Raw genomic sequence first — 21530 nt, forward strand, 5'->3', positions numbered from 1 at the left:
TTGGCTCACAGGTGTCTGTCTGGTCAGCAAAGGCTAAGCACGTCAAAGAAATGATATGTTCAGTCTCTCTAGAGGAGGATTTCTATCCATGCTCCTCAGTCGAGGCAGGAGTATTCCTCAAGGACTGAAACTCACCTGTCCTGTCAGCCAGAGACAGGGTGTCACAGTTTTGAAAGAGCATCAAGCAAGAAATGAAAAGATGACAAAAGTAAGGAAAACCAAAAAACACTGCTAACAAATAGTGCCAAAATCAGGGTAGCACTAACTGTCAACAGCAGAAAACAAGTGTGGCCTGGAATTTCTCTCTTCTAAATTTTCCAGTTCAATGGCCAGATTTTTTTCCAGGCATAATTTGTCAGGCATAAAATTTTAAAAGAACAATTACAGGACCATAAAGTCTTTTGACTTTATATTGGTTTGGTGGGAAAACCCTCAGAAAGGTTTGACCGGTGACTTACTAACTCAGCGTCATTCAAAACAGTAAAATATTTCAGAGAACTTGGAGAGGGTGGTTGGGTAAATTCTCAAAGCAGAGCTTTAAAACACCAAACAGTCAGGCAGAATGAGTCAATAGGAAAAAAAAGTTTAAAACCAGAGCTATTGACATTAAAAGGAGCATTGGCCACATATAGAAAGAAGAGACTTCAAAGAAAGAATATTGGATTTTCACCAGTTGCTGAGGAAATTGCTGGAGACTTTGTGATCCAGTGGAAGCAGTAACAAGGAACTGAAAATTTTTTAATGAGCTAGACCACCAATTTAACTGGGTGACCTTGAGCAAGGCATGTGACTGAGGTGTGTCTCTTTTCTCATTTGTAAAATAAGTATTATTCTACCTATTTCACAGCAGTATTTGGAAACTTGATTAATTTACAAAACTTGCCTCCAGACTCTTAGAGGAAGGTGACTCTTAATTGATCGTCCCTAAAGCGGACAATTTTGATTAGAACAGAAATAGCAGTGAAGCAACTGCATATTTCCAAACCCAGACTCCAGGGACAGATTCAGTGGGTCCATTTTTTAATCCTTAACTAAACAATAAATATTTGCTGGGGGTGATAAGAATATGTTTTGTGTTAATTTCCTTGCGTACAAAAAAGCTATATAATCACCTCTTCAGCTGTGAAAGCTAAGATTTCACGCTACCCATGAGTAAAGGTGTGTCAAAATTTATTGACCTGATGGGTATATTTTGAACCACTCCTAAAAAAAAATCTGTTGCCTACCTATGAAAATAAAAAAAGAACAAAAACCAGAAGACCCTGAAATGGCTTATGTTGTTTAAAGATGTTCTCTGAAACTCACTAGAAATTTTTTTATATTCTTGTACTGTCATCCTGTATCACCTTCCAACCTCCAGTCGGATGCCTACAGAATCCTACTGGGAATCTCAGAAGCCAGAAGAGCTGAACAGCTTACTGCATCAGGCAGTAGCAGCTCCAGTTTTACCAAGATATTTTTTATTTTCACCCTTTATCAAACTCTGAGCTAGGCTTTCTTTGCTACTTTTTTCAGGATTATTCATTGAATTTAGACTTTCAGATGTGGCACTTAAAATGGGTTTATCACACTTCTGCTATTATTTCACTGCAGGGTCAAGCCACAAGTTTTTTTTAATCCATCATGACAGTAAATGGTTTTCCAATGAGATTATTAGACAGCAGCACTGTTTATTAACTACTGCAAACATTTGCCCTTTGTACTTACTTTTCAGGTTCTATGGCAAATCCTGTTCATGTCAGTGGAAGCCCACACAAAATAAATACCTAAGGCAGGAGAGGCAAGAGAACACGAGAGAGGGGAATCACAGTTTATTTAACCATGTCTTATGTAAAAGCAAAATGCTTTCATTTTCCACTGTGGGGTGCTTCTAAATGAAATTTAGAAATGTTATTTATCATCATCCTTTTCTCAGCTTTCACAATCAAGTTTGTATGCCAAAATTATTATAACTACTTAACATTTTGTAGAAATTGCTTCAGAGAAATTTCTATGCAATGCTAAAACAAATAGTGCTCACCTTTATGTGTACTATGCCATACCTGAAACTCCAATGAAACAAGAATTTACTCATGTGAATACATACTTCCAAGAGTCACAAAAGTAGAAAAAAATTCCCAAACACTTCTAAACACAATATGAAAAATAGGATTTCTAACCTAATAAATTTCAAGCATCTCTATCACATGCAGAATATTTTAAGATCATGTGTTATTGACTGTTAAATTTTCTATTTTGATTGAGCATATGCAGTTTCCTCACCATTCTCTTTACCTTTACTTTATTCACATTTAGCTAATATACTTTGATTCAGTAAACCACATTGCCTACTCTTAAGAGTAGGCCCATGAGCACCAGAGCTAATAAAGACCAATTCTGCAGATAATTTATGTCATAGTAGATGATCTAAACAAAGTTTTCCACATAGAAAACCCTCAATTATCTTTTTAATTGCAAGTAATGTGAAAGTATATTCTGTTTATCTTCAGAGGCAAGAGAATTCACTATGCTGGTTCTCTCTGCAATATATTGAATGAAAAGGAAATATTAAATATACAACCAACTGTGAGAAACTAGGGGGGAGGGGGAGAGAGAAGTTGTTGTTGTAGGTCTGTTTTAGCCTGCATCATCTGTTTACACTTTTACCCTTAGCTACAGAAACGCTCAGAAGTTCTACTGGAATCCGCATATCATTTAACCATGAACTTACATGAACAATGTATTACAAGATACATTCAGTTCTAAAGTACAAGATAAGATTAAAACAATAATCTAGATTATAAATTATTCTCCATTAAGAACCATTTTTAAATAAACTTTGCAGATTACTCTGCCACCACAGCCACTTTCTACCTCTTTCTATCTGGGCAGTTTGAAAAGTAAATTTGATCAAAAAAGCGAGAAAGAAATAGAATCTGACAAGCAAGATCAGTCTCAAAGTAAATATTGTTTTAATTGTAATATTTGTACTAGATCTTCCTTCTAAATCGTCACACTATTCTATTTTACGAAACAGACACATTATAAACACCGTGATCAACCCTAGCATTTACAGCTGAAGGAGAGATGAAAACATGAGTATTGTATTATGATTCCTGACTACTCTTTCTTGCAAATTTATGCTCTGGTACAATCAGACACTACTCTCAGTTCATTTTGGCCTGATCCAATTTACATTAAATCTGCAGGCAACATCCTGACAAATTCAGCAGCACAGCCTTGTCTCTACAGATGAATATACATGCACATAACACCTTATACTTCAGCCTTTTTTAAGTTGGAATTGCAAAATAAATGGCTTTATGTAGTGATGCAACACAAAATTTTTCTACAGCTGTAGATTTGATTGTTAAAAAAGTCCTGAAACCTTTGTCTCCTTCTTTAGTTCTCTGATATTCACCATTTGTGCCTGAGAACAAACGTGTTAGATTTCTATATTGCTTTGGTTGCTCAGATTGAGCATTTGATCAGCACATTTTGAACCGGAACATTGCTCACTTCTCCAGCATACCATTTTCCAAAAATTTAGAGAGACAGATAATTTATACTATACAAAGTGATATTTTTCTGGATATCGTCAATCCCAAACCACAATGGCAGCAGAAAATTATGGCAGGTAATACTTTGAGATTAAAAAAATCCAATATCACAATAGGTTCACACATTGAGGAAGGGATCTTTGAAAGAAATGCTCTATGAGCCCATTAACTTTTAAAATTACTTGAGCTCTAAGCTACTTACATGTTTAGAAAAAAATCTTTAGCATGAGCTATCTGATTTATGGTCTCTTAGCCAGAGCTTCCAAATTGTGATGAGTAGTCAGGTGTCTGAACACAATGGTATGCACCTCAATTACACTCACAAAACTGCAGACAAAGTAATAAGAATCTTACTGACACATCCTGAAAACTGTGGCCCATTGTAGTGGCAAATAAGTATAGATTAAATATGTATAAGTCAAGAGCTTTTTTTCAATCTTTTCTGATTCTATCCATTAGACAGATTATATAGCTAGAATCAGTCATATATTTTTCTGCAGATGTGAAGAGCATTGGGTATTTTATATGTACTTGGTTTGGATTTACAATAGTTACTTAAATGCTTCAAAATATCAGGGAAACAACAGTGTGCTTTTACCCATTATTTGTATTGATTTAGTTGTCCCTTGATTTCCAGCAAAAGCTCTAAAATCAGATTTTTCATGGTCTCTTGTTATCACAAAACCCACAGTTTAGAAGGATATTTTTTTTTGTCATACTTTCAAAAAATTGTGTGGGAGAGAAGTGGGGGTGTGGGGAGTGTGGAACAAAAACTGAGCTCACTTATACACTCCCACTGTAGCTCTAAAGAAAATTCAGTCTATTTTCTCCAAGGACTTCTAAGATCTCAAATACACACAGTAAGAGGGGAAAAAAAAATCCCTGAACATTTTGTGGGTAGATGACCAGAGAAATCTGGCACCAATAAAAGGTTCTTAATTGCCTTTATTCACTTTTCATTATACTCAGTGCCATTAGTTTGAGTTATTTCACAGAGGACCAGACACTTTTAGTCATAAACAATATTTTGTTGCATTGGTGTAAATACCTTCCACTTTACTAAACAGTATTCATGTTAAACAGGACCCCTAGAAACCTCAAATATGGTGTCAATTGGATAATTACCATACGTATTAATGCAATACAATAGCATAAGCATTACATAGGGTAGTGACTTCATATATGCAAACATGCCAGTCAGTCAAAACTCCATTGTCATATTTCACCCACTATCAGAGCTGACAATAGATCGTATAATATACAAATCTCTGTAGATGCCCAGGCAAGCACTCATATATGTTTAAAACATTTGAGTTTTTTCTTTCTCTCTGGAAGAAAATTTGTTACTATATAATTAAAGAGAAAAGATAAAAACAGTGATTGAGAGCAACAGGCCAGATGTCGGTCTCAGTACAAAGCAGGAATGTCACTCCAAACCAACAGTATGGGTAAAGCTTCTGCAAGGTCAGGTAGATGTCCCTAAAATCACATAGCTATGTCCATTACAAGTTCCAAAGGAGACAGGCGCAGTAACAAGCCTGACATAGCAACTTGCCTTTGAGAGGAAATTCAGTGACACAGAAAAGCACATTTGACAACTACATAGTGAGTTCTGCTAAGAAATTCATAGCTCTGTGCGTGTGTGGTATCTGGGTTTCTTTCTTTTTTGGTTTGGGTTTGTTTTTATTTGTATTTCTAGAAAGATAAACAGATAGAGGACAAGTGTATACTGATGTAATTTCTCCCTTTCTAATATAATTTTTTATGCAGCTGCATTTCCCCTGTACTGAACAAGGCATTTGTTGCTTCGGCTTGCCCTGAGCAGTACATAAAGCTTTGCTCTAGGGAAGTTGCTTTCCAGTTATCTTAATGTCACTCTACCCTCCCTGTAAAAAGAGGGCTTTAAGAAAGTTGAAATTACATTTACATTCATTGTAAAGTCTCTTCCAGAGATTTATAATATGATTTTTTATGTATAAGAATGAGAGCTGTTTTGCTTGCTGGTGAAGCTCATGTCTGAGCCACCTGACATCACCTAGAATAAGACTGTACTCTGCTACTAGTAAATGTTAAAACAGCGTGAAAACCTCCTTTCTTAACATATTTCTACAATTATAGAATGAGAGGTGCAATCTGTACGTTACTCCTTATGCAACACAGGGCATTCCATGGACAAAGAAAGAAGGAGGCTTGTCTAGAAATAAAGTTATAAAAATAGGGTTGGTAAATGCTACATTTTAGAAAAGTTTGTCTCCTAGGCTAAATATGTAGTATAATGAGAAAAAAAATTCATTTTTTGCATGCATAAGTTCTAAGCGCAGTATTTATCGTTTGCTAAATCACACACATTTTTCTGCATTTTGCCAGCAGTTACATCAATTGTCATTTAACTGCTCTAAATAATGTGTTCTCTTCCCTGCTGTATTAAACTATTTCTATCAAGGCTAATGATTTTCTGATTTCCACATGCCAGTGAGCTTGGCAGTAACAAATGATGCCTCTCGTTTGCATGTTGCAAGTAGCTTAAATTATATTTTACAAACCCATTTAAAGGATCATTAGTTAAGTTAATATCCTTGCTATTCAGGAGGATCAAACATTTTAGTAAAGGATAGTCTCACTGTATGTGCTCTGCTAGCTCTGAGTACATTTTGAATAGCCTTGGATTGTTAAACTCACGCTCACTACATATGGATAAGCTATAGAAACCCTAAATATCTATTAGTTCCTCAGTTATAGTGGCTCATTATCACTTTGATTATGCTGTTATCCCTAGACTGGGGATCTTTGTATTTCAAAACAGAACCCATCAAAACTTTTGATTTATTTATTTCTAAAATATTTTCTGAAAAATAATCATACAAAGCAAGCAGAGAACAAAAAGGTTGTGTGAGATTAGGATGTTACAGAATTTCTAAAGGCAAATAGCAACCATAAAGGGGAAACTTTATAGGCAAAGGCTTCCAAAATTTATCCCACATTTATTGGTGCATTCCCCTAAATTCTGTGCCATGACTGATTTTAATTTGAGGATATGCATTATTCTAAGCAGTACAATATACAAGCCAGCAATCTGCCAGTACAATAGTAACAGCACTTGGTGATGTAATCATTTGACAAAATAAGTATTCTAAAATTGGGTTCTGTTTATTTCCATTGAAGCAGTTTCACAGAACATAGAATTACCTCTTGTCTGAAATAAATAGCCTCCAATACACTTAGTGACAATGGAATCTAAGGAATGTATTTTGGAAGCTTATACAAAGCAAATACAGCAAAATATATCTTCTCAGTAATCTAAAGCAAAAAGAATTTAATTCTGTTTTAGAAAAAAATATTTCAGTTAGCATTAAATTCTCCTTTAATCCTCTTTCATAGGTGTAACTTATACAAATATTTTAAAAAGAAAAATCCCCAGACTTCCAAGGTTGATAAAAAATATTTTTTCTTTAACTTTTTAAAATTCCACTTTTCAATTTTCATAACAGCTTAAAATTTAAATCATTTTCCTCAACAAGTATACTGTTTGTTCCCCTTTCCCATCATCAGCTGCACCCTCTATCCTTTTAATCCTAGGGAAAAAGAAGGAAACGGCTGACAGGGGCCGAGGTAGTGTACAGAAGGAAATGGTATAAGCAAATTTTCCCTACAAACTCAAATGGGATGAGCAATTCTCTTTCCTTCCCCAGCATCAACAGGCAAGCAAAAAGTTCTGCTCCTGCAGAGCTCGGTCTCTATGATACCCTCAAGGCACTTTTCTTGTTTCAGGGTCTAATTATCAGGTTTTTATTTGTCAACTACCCTGCATCTCAATGTATACACAGATCCTACACATTCTTGTCATTTAAAAAAAAATTAACCACAAAACCTAAAGAATCACAATCTTTGAGAAGTGACAAATCTAAAAGAAGAGACCGAGTTGCTACACAAGCCACCACAGCTCAACTGAAAAAGAAGTTGAAGTTGCAGTTTCTGATGTCCACTGTTTTTCAATCTGGTTTTGACTATTTATAAAATTTCTCCAAAATTAAAACATTTATTCTGAACTTTTCAGCACTGATAGGTCATTCGTGCTACCAGCCTTCACTTTTTGTTATTTCTACAACTTTCACAGTATGTCAGGTAAGTAGGCAGGTTTATGGAGTCCATTGTCTGCCAAGTACTACAGCACTATTTCCAGAAGTATGTTTCAAGTGATTAATCCAGTCTAACATGTAGTCCTGTAGGTGTCAGATTGTTCATTGTTCATAGACAATATATAGTAAACTGTAATAAATATGATTCAGCTGAACTGCCCAAAACAGGAGAAATATTTGTTCAGTTTTCTTACTTTATGCTTTCAAAACAGAATTTGAAACTCAAAACAAAATAATCCTTTATACAGAGATCACTCTCTTATCTTCTCACTTCCATGTGAGGAGAGTAAATTACAAGTCCTGAGGACTACTGTAAGCTGCTACCCTGCAGGCTGCACCCTTCCTCCAGCCCTGCTTTGCAGTCCTGCAGTTCGGTAGACCCTGGGTAAAATAAATCCCACATAAGCTTTTTGGGCCCTTGTCACAGGAATACAAGGAGGCACAGACAAAACTCATCTGCCTGCAGCAAGCAGGCCCTTCTCCTCCCTGCTGAGCCCTCGCTGGGGAGGTCACCGCGCTCCCCCAGCCCCTCATGCCACAGCAGCTTTGTGTCCCCAGCTGTGCTGCTGCCAGCAGAGAGGCCATTCCCCCCTCTTCAGTGGTTCCCCTTTTCCCAATTCCCTTCTCTCCTGTGCTGCTGGCACAGGGGCAGGATGCCAAAAACATACACAGGGAGAGATCCTGTCTTGCCATCCTCCTTGTAACAGAACAGAACACATTACAGATACAAACTGCCCTCCACTGCAGTTGCCAAGAGTTGTGGTGCCTGTCGAACCCTTGTCAATTTTGCCATTTATTAGGTTTTGAGAATTCCACTGAAGTGGGACTGTCTGGTACACTTGAACCAATTTTAATCTTATATCTGTTTATTGTAAAAATATAAGTTTCTTTTTCACCAATACCCTATCGTGCAATTTTAATATATTTTTGGTTTTGCAGGTTATAAAATTAAAAATTAAAATTAAAACTCAAAATTCAGGTGGGCTGAAAAAAGGACCAATACAACTCAAAGTCCTCTTACTAGTAAATATACGACCAGGAATGTCAGCTGAAGCTCCCTCCCATTGATAAGATTGATTTTCTAGGTAAAGTGTACAAAATAGCTAAAGCAGTCTTCTACATATATACCCACAAGTGGTCTTAATCAATTATGGCTCACACACCTGACTAACTGCCGTTTGACAATTGCTGATTTATTACAAGATGTGGTATCCTGGCTGTACTCTCTATGCAAGATTTGACAATTAGCATCTGTGACGTATTTCTTGTTGACAACATATCCCCCTTGTTTCACATGCACCTTGTTTCTTACAGCAAATATTTAACCTATGTAACTGTGTACAAACTTGTAATAGGATCTCGGCAACATATAACCCCTAAATATCAAGTAAAAGGCATTAATCGACACAGTTAATCTCTGAAAAACTTGACCATTAACAGAGCATAGAACCTTTCCATTAGCCTGTCACATGAACTTCAGAAGGAGTATCGGGTCTGCCTGAGATGGAGTTAACTTCCCCTACAGCAGCCCTCATAGGGCTGTGCTTTGTATTTGTAGCTAGAAAGGGGTTGATAACACACCTGTGTTTTGGCTCCTGCCGAGCAGTGCTCCCACAGTACCAAGGCTGTCTCTCCAACATTTCCCACCCCTCAGCAGTAGGCCAGGGGTGGAAAAGATCTTGGGAGGGGACAGAGCCAGTACAGCTGACCCCAACTGACCAAAGGGATGATATCACATGATGTTTGTTTAGCAATAAAAGCTAAGAGAAAAGAAGAGGACGTGGGGGCATTAGTTATTACAACATTTGTCTTCTGGAGCAACTGCTACATGTACTGAAGCCCCGCTTCCTGGGAAGTGGACAGACGTCACCTACTGATAGAAAGTAGAGAATAAATCTTTTGTTTTCTTTTTGCTTCTGCATGGCCTTTGCTTTTGTTTTTATTAAACTGCCTTTATCTTGACCCATGAGCTTGAGGTTTTTTTTCCATCTCATTTTCTCCCACCCCATACTGCTGAAGAGAGGAGGCATCCAGCCACAGGCATCCAGGGTCAACCCACCACAGAAGGCCATTCCCAAATCCTCGTATTAGACTGTGTCACAGGTGGAATTTATTGTCATTTTTGCAGAACCTGTCCAGACAAAAGGAAAGTTTGACTGGCTTAGAGACTCCAAAATATCTCCTCTCCAAGGCCTTACTGGAGTTTGTGTCTAGGCAACCTTGCAGGCAGCATAAGAAAGTTTTTATTGCTCCTTGTGTCCTATCTTCCCATCAACAAGAAACGATTCTCCAGACCTGTAAGCTCACAGGTTTTGTGGGTGGTTTTAGAGCTGATGAAAATTTAGACTAGCAATAGATGCTAAACTCTCTAGTTTTAGTACTAATAGGAAGCAAAATGTTTCCCCTCACATAATACCAGGCTTTCTGAACATGTTCAGGCCAGCGTAGCATGTTCCTCACAAAAGTCTTGCAGCCCAGCATCACGCTGGCTTACACAGGACAAGGGTCTTCATCAGCCAGGACACCATGAGTAAGAGAAAAAAACTGTGTGTATATAACTCTGTTCACAGAAGCACCAAAATTAATTTTAATTAATTTTAATTTCTGATTCTCTAAAGTACTGACTCTCCTTTAAAGCAACTGAATCCTATTCTGGGCAGCTTTGAAGTATTTCTGAATTCAAAATGCAAATTAAATCTGGAGGTTTCTTTCTACTTTATTCACAAAAAGATACAGATGGTCTACAAGGAAGTCAAATAAGCATGCCTGCCTTTTAGTGTTACTCTTTATGTCTTGAATTAAATGTTTGAAATTAAGAAAACATTAGTTCCCTCAGGTATAAACCACAGGCTTTTATTTTCTGTCAACTAACCACAGAAAAAGGACGAGCATTGCTAAATCATTATGTTGTAATCATAGTATGTGTTCTCACTACAAATTTCTTAGCACATGGAATCTATGGCTTTTATAAAAAGACAATATGAGACACAAAACAAATCCTTGCTAGTTACCAGGGAACAGCTGTGTACATACATGACATGTGAAGCTAGCCTTTTAAGTTAACTGAGATAAACTTAAGAAAGTTTACATATGCATCAATAGCCCTTTATTCTTTATACCCCTTGTTTATTCCTAAGTTAGTTACTTCAGTTTTTCCACTAGTCCCACTACTAGTATAGTATTGGTAATAGCCATGTAAACAAAACGTCACCATTTTAACTAATCCATACTCCCATAGGGATAAACAAGACCGAATCTTGTTTATCTAGGTGGGATTGATGAGTTGAGGTCAGTTATATGAGATTTAACAAGGCCAAGTGCTGGGTCCTGCACTTGGGTCACAACAACCCCATGCAATCCTGTAGGCTTGGGGAAGAATGGTTGGAAAGCTGCCTGGCAGAGAAGGACCTGGGGTGTTGATTGACAGTCGGCTGAACATGAGCCAGCAGTGTGCCCAGGTGGCCAAGAAGGCCAACAGCATCCTGGCTTGTATGAGGAATAGTGTGGTCAGCAGGAGCAGGGCGGTGATCGTGCCCCTGTACTCGGCAGTGGTGAGGCCACACTTTGAATATTGTGTTCAGTTTTGGGCCCCTCACTACAAGAAGGATATTGAGGTGCTGTAGCATGTCTGGAGAAGGGCAATGAAGCTGGTGAAGGGTCTGGAGAGGTCTTATGAGGAGTGGCTGAGGGAGCTGGTGGTGTTTCGCCTGGAGAAGAGGGGGCTGAGGGGAGACCTTATCGCTCTCTACAACTACCAAAAGGAGGTTGTAGTGAGGTGGGGGTTGGTCTCTTCTCCCAAGTTACTAGTGATAGAATGAGAGGAGGTGGCCTCAAGCTGTGCCAGGGGAGGTTTAGGTTGGATATTAGGAAAAATTTCTTCACTGAAAGAGTGGTCAGGCATTGGAACAGGCTGCCCAGGGAGGTGGTGGAGTCACCGTCCCCGGAGGTGTTCAAAAAACGTGTAGGAATGGCACTTCAGGGCATGGTTTAGGATGCATGGTGGTGTTGGGTTGAGAATTGGACTGGATGATTCTAGAGGTCTTTTCCAACCTTAATAATTCTATGATTCTAAGACAGTGGTTAAAATGCTTGTAAGAATTTATGAACCTAAGTCCTTGAAGGGGACAGAAATGCAAACACCACCTCACTAAGCATTTCCCTCTTTGCTACCCCTGGTTTGGAGGTTTACTAAGAGAGTTTGTGCTGGACCTGTCTGTTCCTGCCTGGCACAAATATGGACATCATAATATTTCATAGTTCAGCGTTGTGTTTAACAAGATTCAGACAATCATCTGCTGGAGATGCAGTGCATAAATGCATATTGCTGCACTTTTATGCAGGGTACTATATCCCCCTTCACCTTACATTACAGCAATAAAGCAAAGTGAAAGTGACTGATTTGATGCAAGATGGAAGGATTAACACCTTTTAATTTGCCAATTCCCCTGCTCAGTATGGTTCTGCTGTTTCTGTTCTAAAAAACTTATCGGTGCTTCAGTCAACTATACAAGAAGTTCTCAAAATTTTTGCTTTTCTTGACAGCTTCACAAACTTGGGCAGATTACTTCCCTGGAGTACTATCATTGAAGAATCTCTTTGCCTTCCTCTATTTAATTAGGTCACAACATAATAATTCTTTCACTACTTGTGATAATCAAGGGCAAATAAGGTATCTAGCAAGATACGTTGGCCAGAGACAGTTGTCACTGATTATTTTGAATGCAAATGAGTACAAAGTGTATTAACGAATGCAGTGCTCTTTAAAAAGCATTAGCATTTTCTAAAATGTTCTTATGTGGCATACAACATTTACCTCCAAATGGAGGAAATAGAATGAAGAATGATTTTTATTTTTCTCTTGGCCTCAGAAATGAACAAATCTAGTGTACAGAAACTGTAATAAGGAGTTATCATAACCTGAGGAAACCTATTAAATTTCAATTAAGAGTATAAACTTCAGGCTATAAAACTGAAAGGGACAAACATCCCTTCAGATCAGAATGAAAGACATCTTTAAAAATCAGATCCTAAAGGACTAGATAGATTAAATCCCTAAAAACTCAAAAATCCCAATTCACAACCTGCAGAAAATAGAGCTAGTCTAATTTATTCATGGTGTATTTTATTGTATTCAACAGAATACAACATTATTTTGCTGTGTTGAGATATAACTCCCTACTCATAGAAGTAGATTTTTATTTCATTTCCATTGCCTTGAGCGAACATGGCTGAGGACCCACAAGGCTGTGTCAGATGCTGATTGATTCATTTGAGACTGGAAAATAATAGAAACTGCTCAAATTGACTGCAAGAAAAAGAAATCTGAATTGGGACATTAAGCAAATTGCAAACTAGTTTTGTAATCTTAATTTTAAAAATTAGTTTAACATGAGAAAAACAAGGATTTTAATATAAAATTTTCACATAAGCTTACCACACCCCATTACAATTTATCTGTTGGATTACATTCTTTAAATTTTGTGGACATTAGACATTATCTGAAGCCTATAAAACTGCAAGTTAAAAAGGCATGTTCTAGACATTCATTTATCATTTATTCATTCAAGAAGATCAATTTCTTTGGTGCCCAAGGAGTAGAAGGACCTCATTTAACATGCTGTCTTCTTGTAATCTTTTTAGTAAACTATTGCTGATTTAAGCCCTCAAAGTTAAGATAATGCAATTAGGGAATCAGAACAGGAACAAGAGCAGCAGCATAGCTTTCTGTCACTAGATGGTCATGTATATAAAACACAAGTGAGAACAATCATTGAGTACATCTGTAGTGTACAACTAAGGTAAGCATAAAGGTGCGTGAGCTACTGTGTGTAGCTTGGAGCAGTATTACAGCCTTGGCAGCAAGCTACTAAGTCTGGCAAGCATACACTATAAACAATATAAACCACCTTAATCTTCAAATATTGATAGTCAAGGAAGGGATCATTTTCCTACCTGTGTCCTGCTCCAGCACCTTAACCTCCAGCTCGGTCATTGTATCATCAGTCATGTAAGAAATTAGTGCCTACAAGAAGGTTCTCAAGGGGGCATTAGGAAAGGGCGATAAAATCAACAGCTTGGCACAAAGACACGCCGCCTTTGAAGTGTAGTTGTCTATGAGATGAATCTCATTCTCATGTATTTTTAACAGCAGGTTTGGTACCACCACACAGCACATATGCAAACAAAAGAAACTAAAACTGGAATTAACCAGGAAATGAAACATAAATACTATCAATAAATAAAGAATAGTGTACTGACAAGTCACAATAATAATTCTCCTGAATTCCATTAAATTGTAGATTTTGGCTTTGAGGACTTTGTTTAACTTGACAGACAATGAATACCCTGCTCTGAATGGTGAACAACTAAGACACAAGATGAAGTGTACATTGTTGTTTATGACAGTTTACTACTTATGGGTCTAATATTTGGGGGACAAATTTAAGGTAAAAACTTGCATTTTATAACATAAATAAATATACATATAGCAAACATAAAAATGTCTTACAAGTAAAAGCTGCTGACACCATTATCCATATTTGTCTTACAGATAAAAAAATAACATGAATATTGTTAGGGATAACGCCTGCCATGCAGTATCTCAGAATAATACTGCTGACTGGAGACTCATAAATTTGTCATATACTGTGATACTTTCAGGGTAGAATGTGTAGAATAATATTAAAACATTAAGGGAGTCAATTAAATTTCTCTATGTACACAATAATTCAGTTATTTTTTACTTTCCTATTAATACAGCCTAATATATTTAGGCTTTTTCTTTCTGCTACAGGTGAGGGTAGTTCAGACCCTGGACACAGGGAACCCTCACATTCCTCGGTGACTGCATCCCAGTGAGACTGCCAACAGTACTAACTGGGGAGAGTTTTGCAGCCTTGGCCCGGGCGAAATTAGAGATCACTGGTTCTTGCTAAGCCATTCTCGCTCGCTAATGATTGATCCAGGATAGTTTCAACCTCTTGGCCGATAACAATAGTTTCTGTATGACGTTGTCAGTCCCCTGAGCCACCTAGGCATATATGAGTACTATATGAACTGTAGTATCTGCATTGCATTTTAGGAACTGGATTTACTGTTAGGTCAGAAACCCTACTGCAGACTAATGGCTATAATCTACACTCAATTAAATAGTCTTTGTTTCCTGAGAACATACTTGTGCTGACTGGGTAGCTTAAGTACTTTTTGTTTTTTAGTGTTTCTGGGGTTTTTTTTGAATTTCAGGTGCCTGAGTTCTTTTAAACTCTGTATATGTTTCAACGCTTTGCACTACCAGCAGCCTCCTCCTTTTTTATTGTGTAGCAATTACCAATTTACAGCCACCTCCTTTCTCACCTTTGCTTCACACTCAAGGTACCACTACTCTGGGTTTTTTCTGCCAGCTAATTTGACCGCTTCAGTGTAGGTGATTATGTTTTCAGTTATTATTTCCTCTACCACTCTTTTGCTGGACTACCATAGAAACAGCACTTAGACATTTCCATGGAAAAAAAAATCGTGCAGGTGAATTTGATGTAAACAATTTCCTGAGTTTTTTTTTCCACTGTTTTTTCACATTCCCAATATTTTTGTGTAACACAATATATAGATGACATACATTAAACCAATACCAAAATAAAATACATTACTTACACCATATTTTAACACAAATCTTAAAAATTGCCTTCTAGATGCATTATAAGTAATGCTTAAGTTTATTTTAAACCCTGCTGGTGTCCGAACAGCCTATGGTTTTAAACACAGCACTGTACCTATGGCCTGATAACTTCCAAATTAAAGTGCAGAGTCCTTCCCTTTCCTGCACTGCCAGGGAACGGAAAACCACAGCTCAGGATGCTTGAACAAGCAGCACAAATACTGTGTCCCTCTGGTTCCTAGCTCAGAAGCTACAGCTTGAAGGCCAGAACTAACCAGCAAGAAAGACTAATTCTGAAAAAAAATTTACTTTCCTTGAGCCATAACCTCACAACCCATTTGGGAAACTATTTCTAGCTATATCTGACTTTGAACACATGCAAATGCATCTCCAGCCCGTGAGCTGAGAAACAATGATACGGCCCATGGTTTGCAGCTCCACGTGTCAGTTATACTGACACCACTATCCAATGACAGGACAAAAAATAAGAACTCTAGGCCAAAAAAATAGGCCAAATGTTGAATTTGAATGATGCTCTGTGATTCATAGTCTTTATCCTGTACATGGTTTCATGGAACCTTTTTAATCATTACAGTTATACTTCTCCATTTCAACTGTCCTAAAACATGCTGTAGGGGGATGATTTTTCTATTCATGTTGATGTAAAAGCCCCTCCATTTGATTATTGAAAAAACTGGGAACCTGTAAATCAATGAGAGAATGTTCTGGTTTTGGTGTAATTTTAAAATATTCATACACCTATATATTAACATTAGAAGGAAAATATATACAAGTTGTAATTGAAACAGACAACAGTAAGATTACGAATTTAATTTAGCTTCTGGAAGAGCTTATTCCATACTTCCCTATTAGTGAGGAATCTCTGCTTCCATATACACAAGCTTTCTTCCTACTGGGGAATTTTCCAATATGCCAGAAATAAATCACCTGCTAATGATGGCCTTATTTTCAAAATTTGGGTGACCTTTAATTTCTCCTCTTGCTTATTCTGTATAATTAGGAATGGAGGGGCATGAAGAAAAGTCTTATTAAAAGTAGTACAGCTGTAGGCAATTTCTGTAAGTCCACAGAGTAAATATATGGAAACATAAGTAAGTGGCATGCAAAAGTAATGAAAATGCTGTAAGGATGGCTCTCTGAAATATAACATGCACTTATGGTGGAGAGTGACTCATCGGGACTTGGAAGGGTCTGCATGTGGGAACGAGAAACAGCAAAGATCCCTAAGCTAAGTGATATTAAACAGTAGCTTATTTATGCTGTGTTCTCTGGTACAATGCAACAACTGAGTTGAAACACCTTGAGAATGTTGATGGCAGCAACTGGACCTGAGTAAGAACTGATGATGCTGTGCCACATAAAATGGATTTAGCAGCTAAGACCTCTGTTAGCTTAGGGAACCTCTAGATTCTGTTTCATTGATTTCACAGCAGAGATATGTCTGTCAATAGCATCAGCAAGAATTTTCTGGTGAAATCTTTATTCTGAATATATCTACAGACACTATGGACAGAAATGAGAATATTAAGTGCCCAAGCGATGGCCATAACTACAGAAAAACTATAGTATTAAAATAAAATTAAAAAGCATTTATGTTGTGGACTTCCACTGTAGTACTTGAAGAACTTCAGTACAGAAATGCCACTGTCAGTATATCTAATATAAATGGTAGCTGTTATGTAGAAGCTACCAGTACAATTAATAGATATTCAGACTTTTTTTGGTCTATCAAATGGCCACTCCTTGAGTCAGGCTTCCCTCTTTCAAAGGGGTCTGAAAACATCTGAAAAATCTTGAACTGCACAGTGACGCGGTTTAAACCCAGCCAGCAACTGAGCACCACCCAGCTGCTCGCTCACTGAAACAACAGGTTGTCAGTTCAGTTTCACCCAGAGGCCATTTGGATATATTTTGACCTTGGACTTACCTAAATATTTAAAAATATTACAACTGGCCCAAATTAAAATTAAGTCTACTCCCCTTTTGAGTTTAGTGCTGCAATTAGTTATAATATTGTTTCATGCTATGTGTCTCCAGGTGACAAAACATCTAACATTATATTATTAATTCATTTTATAAATGCTATAGATAGAATATATGCAATACAGAAATTTATTGTGTACATATATATATGTAAACATATGTAAGTTATGGAAATTAAGGGTATACAATCAAACAGTGATATTTTTGGGGTCTCACCTCTGGTTACTGGTTGCAGGTCCAGTTTAACCTGTTGCAGTTCCCTGGAGGTACATTCTCCAGACAGTCTCATTCATGTAAGATTATGTACCCTTCTGTCTGCTTTCTGGACTAAATGAATATGTCAAATGATAAAGCAGAAGAAACCCCACTCATTTTTAAAAGCACTGACTGCTTCATGGGCCCAGCGCTCTCTAAACTGGAGTGTATGTTCGGCTGTCCCAGCTTCCATTGCAAGAGCTGTTCTAATCAGTGCAAGCTGGTGCAGAGAATGGGAAAAAGGAGCCTCTTTTTGTACTTCCTTCATGGACAATTCTGATGATGAGTATCAGATTTTAGCTCAGTTATTTGCACATGAAGGCAATCTGCCTATACATTTTCCATTATAACCTCCATTTTGCCATATTATTCTATTTTTTACAGTTACTGCATGTTTGATGGTAGTTCCACAGAAAATGTACAACGCTGACACATGCTGATTAAGCACATGTGATTTCCTATCTACAGCAGTTATATCACACTCTTCAGGTTTATTACCAATGCCCAGGCTTATCAAACCATAAGATCCTATGATCACTGTTATCCATCTCCTCCAACATCCACAAGGCCGTTAAGGTCACTGCAATCTACCAGTGAGTGACAGAGAATGAGGTGTACACAAAACAGCAATGATAAAAATGGGATGGACTATGAACTACTCACTGGCAACACAATAGGCATGCACAGAGAAACAACAGCTGCACACATGAAGCAGAGTAATTATTTTTTTAAAGAACAAAAAGGAAACACAAAGGTGGAAAGAAGCCAATGTTGCTAGTATAGACTTTGACTGGAAGATGGGTCTGAAGTGAGGGAGAGCAGCAATCTCTGTAGCATCACCTCACTAGGATGCAGTAAGAAACATTATTTTCAAATAAGTTAATTACTAATAATTAGGGACCAAAGTTTTTGAGATACTGTTTTTGCAGACCCCAGTGGTCAGGGAAAATAACATAATATGAAGTAAAAGTCACCCAGTGAGACAAAAGTAAAAACTTACTTTGAATGTTCTAGCTAGTGAACAGCCACCACTGGGGGAAACTGGCCCATCCTGTAAGAGCTTGTCCCGGTTTGACACCATCCTCAAATAGCTGCCATTTGATGTGTGCCAAGCAGCTGCTCAGTGCTGCCATACAGTAAGAGCAGAAGATACCATTTGTATTTCTCCATCTCAGAATGGCTTTTAAACTGTTTTATTGTGGAAGACAGAAAATTACTTTCCCGCTACCTTTCCAGAGTCTAGTCCTGAATGCTCTAAGCATAACTAAAAGAGGCAAGTCAAAGCCACAGAATCCCTACGGTAGCTGCCTTTCCCCCTTCATACCCAAGCACAATCAGAACCTTCTAAACTCCTCTCTGACGTAACTGTACAAATGTATTTGTAACACAAAGGGCATGTAAATGTTGTGTTAATGGCTAGGACTGCACTGTAGGAAAAAGGAGAAGTCAGTTTCTCTTCCACTTGCTCACATAAAAGAAATATGGCACATAGTTCCATAGTTCCAGCCCATGGAAAAGAACAGAGGCTGATGAAGTATGTTTTCTAGATCTGAGCGGTGCCTGTCCACACCTACAGGAACCACAGGCAATGATAGTTCTCACATAATTACACAAAGTTCCTCTATTTTGTAATAATCAAGTGAGACATGAAGCAAGTAGCACCATGAGCAAAACAATAATACTGCCATTTTGCCCATAAGTAATGGCTTGGTTTGCTTGAGTGTACACTGCACAAATATATTTAAACACACCTTCACCACTTGATTATTTTAATTTTTTCTGTGCAATATTTTTAAAAATACCCTGGGCTATTCTCAGACAAACTGTGAGAAAGTCCAGACCTCACAAGAATGTAAGATGATCTTCCCAGTAGAAATAGCCAATTAAGGGGCTTGGGTAATTTTCCCTTCTTAATTGAAGACAAGAATTTCAGCATTACACAGAAGACACTATCATTTTGGGTTCCTTGTGTGAATGTGGTAAGACTTATATAAATGATAAAGAAGCAGGAGACTTTTACTCTTATCACTGAAAGCAAACAAACAAAAAAAAGAAAACCAACAATAAATAAATTACAAGGTCCTGCAACCTGCAAGGCCTGTGACATAAATATTAGAGTTGTTCATTGTGATACAAGTGCATGCAACAGGATGAAGGCACCATAACAAACCCCAAAACATACAAGTATAATATGCACTGAGGTTTTCTTAATGGTAGGAGAGCTTGAAATTTTCACTCTCTCTTACCTGAAACAGAATAAAACCTGAGGTGAGAAACTTATGATCTCAGACATACAGATCTTCTTATTAATGCTAATTCTCCAGATTTTGCTCCTGCTCAGCAATTTGCTACAGACAAAACTGTGAAATGTTTATTCACATTTTGAAACCACACAGATACTTCAAATAAAAGGAATTCCAAATAACTCCAATGTACGTGATTAACAGTCCACCAAAATGAATATGGGTTTGTATTCAGTCCGTCAAAGAAATCAAGATAGAGCCAAGGATTAAAACCTCATGACAGATTTTCTTCTTGAAATTGTGCATTATTTGCCTTCTGAAACAAAGACAAACTATTAGCCATATTTGTAGCTTCTTGGTAACTTGTCTTTTCGTATTCAGTGTTTTCCAAGTCTGACTGTATTAAGGCAAACTTTTGGAATCTTTCAGTGCTTATTTTATTCTTTGTTATCTCTTATCAGATAAAATTCTAGGCTTTGTCATTAACTACTCTATTTTACTCATCCAGACCAACGGTGCTCAGAAAATCATTTATATCCTTTAGTAAATTAATTCACTAATTAAATTTTGAATTAGCAGATCAAGTTTGTGAAATTCCCAATGGACTTGTGACATTGTTACATTCCTAGTAAATACTGAATGCCCCCAATGCTGTCAATCTACTTTTCACTGAACAGACATGACTGTAGAAGAAAAAACTCCAACTTCTAGTTATTTATTAATTATTCTTTCTTAAAGGTAATGGAAACTACAATATTCACTAGACTTGAAGATTCTTCTGCAGACATTTACAAGAATCTGAGTTCTCAGAGGGACACTACAGTCTGCAAACGTACCTTTTAGGAGAATCAATGGGAAGCAAGGCAGGAAGGGACATTTTAAAAGGCCTTGAGGCTGGCTGCAGCTAACAGAATCTCATATTATCTAACCAGTTCTTACAAAGTTGTAGTGACAGAGGCTGTACAACCTGTACAGAAAATCTATTTTGGTGTCTCTAAGAGTCCAGATGTCTCTCCCTGCATTTTCAGTTCGCTCTTTTCCTATTTTACTATAGTTACAGAGAACAGATTATTTCATTTCCTTTCACATCAGCCCATTATGCATCTGAAGCCTCCACTAAGTGTAGACCAAAATTTTAAAAATCTGTTTTTTTCAGTGTCTCATTTTCAGTCAAGTTTCCTAACATTTCTGTTCCCCTTATTGCCGTTCCCTGAACTCTTGCTCTGGTTCATGTCTTTGTTTTATAATGTGGTGCCTGAAATCAGGCATGGTATTCTTCCTCAGGCTTTACCAGAAACAAGATTGCAAAGACTGCCTCAAGGGTTGTTTTTTTGTTGTTGTTGTTGGTTGGTTGGTTTGGGGGTTTTTTAATGTTTGTTTGTTTTCTTTTTACAGATAGTTTCCTATTAATACCTCCCTCTATGACATGAACTTCTTTTAGGAAAATTTGACATTAAGCCATCTTCATCTGCTAGCCTCATTATTGGTCCCATATCCTTTACTATGGACCCATGCCTTAGTCTGTTACTCTGCAACATTCATTTGTGAGGCTGATTCACCATGCATGGATGTAGAACATGATATTTCAACTTAGGAATTTTGAATAATTTTGGGGAATTGTTTCCAAGCATCTCAAGATCACTCTGAATTCTAGCCTTGTCCCCAAGTCTACATCTGCTGTCACATGTAAATGCAATAT

The sequence above is a fragment of the Phalacrocorax carbo genome, chromosome 8 (genome assembly GCF_963921805.1).
Source record: "Phalacrocorax carbo chromosome 8, bPhaCar2.1, whole genome shotgun sequence".
Lineage (NCBI taxonomy): Eukaryota > Metazoa > Chordata > Aves > Suliformes > Phalacrocoracidae > Phalacrocorax > Phalacrocorax carbo.